Source organism: Macaca nemestrina, chromosome 8, assembly GCF_043159975.1.
Source record: "Macaca nemestrina isolate mMacNem1 chromosome 8, mMacNem.hap1, whole genome shotgun sequence".
NCBI classification, from domain to species: domain Eukaryota; kingdom Metazoa; phylum Chordata; class Mammalia; order Primates; family Cercopithecidae; genus Macaca; species Macaca nemestrina.
Genome location: NC_092132.1, coordinates 68,815,575 through 68,816,743, shown reverse-complemented (window position 1 = coordinate 68,816,743; position 1,169 = coordinate 68,815,575). Strand labels below are relative to the sequence as shown.

Sequence of the window (1,169 nt, the reverse complement as noted above, 5' to 3'; positions counted from 1 at the left end):
CTGGTACTTCTGGAACAAGGCTGCCCCAGGGATGACGGTTAAAGATGAAGATGGCAAATATAAGGAATTCAACATGTCTATGCAGGGCAGTCTGATGTCTCCATACGTTTTCTAAACTTCCATATTTGGTCAGAGCTGGGAGTGAGAGCAGGGTGCTTGCCTGTTTCGGTCCCACTGCTCCTCTGATTCTGCTTTGCTGCCTTAGAGGAGAACAGGTTTAGATCCTCTAGGGGCTGGTGGGGCCATGCCCTTGGCAGCTTGCTGGGCTAACCAGTACTTCTAGCTTTTGATCTTGGGCCTCTCCAAGTTTACCAGAGACACAGGTACCTTCATAGTACCAAGTCCATTTACCTTCACCTCACACCAGTACTTGCCCCACCGAGTGAGGGACTCTCCTGGTAACTTTAATGTATGTGAGGTGACTGCAACACCAAGATTCTTGAGGAAGTGGTGGGCAACTGTTTCAGGGTTCAGCTCCTGTTTGATATTGTTCTTCATCCCTACCTCCAGGTGACAGTTTTTTGGAAATGTCACTGTTGCCTCACCTGCCTTGGTCTGGATCTTCTCTAACTTTCTTCCTGGTCTCAGCAATTTCTCCTCTTCAAACAGCTTCTTGTTTTCAGGTGATGCATATACAGCCAGTCTCTGAGGAAGGAGTTGATTCTGGTCCACAGATTTCTTTACTGAGACCAGGTCACCCCATACTCCAAGTGTCCACAGACTGCATGAAAATGACCTCCAGGCTTTCTTTGGGCCAGTGCCTTGTGTCCTCCACCAGCTTATTAATGTGGTGTCATTGGTGCAGGCGCAGCTTCTGGCCCGCCCCGGCCACCAGTTCCTTCCATCCACCCAGCGCTCCACGATGCCCAGGGCCATGACAGTCCCATAGTCATAGTTTAATCCTTCGGAGCCATATTGAATGACTGAAATTTCTGGCCTAGATGATTGTCAGCCTTTTCTGACTCTTCCCTTCTCCCATCCCGGTTACACATACCCAAAATCAGCAACCATTTCCTTAGGACATTTTGTGGGAACTTTAGTCATCCTGGATGCTTTCCCTGGAAGAATTTCCCGTTTGTCTGTAACCTTTAAAGTATGACACCCACACCCAAACATAATTCCAGGAACGCTCTGACCAACACAGTATAGATCCAGATTATCACCTCCAT

At 48.3% G+C, this 1,169-nt stretch overlaps 1 pseudogene; it reads right to left on the bottom strand.

The window, feature by feature from the left end:
• Positions 1 to 201: 201 nt before the first annotated feature.
• Positions 202 to 876, bottom strand: LOC105483625 (large ribosomal subunit protein bL9m pseudogene; annotated as a pseudogene).
• Positions 877 to 1,169: the final 293 nt, after the last annotated feature.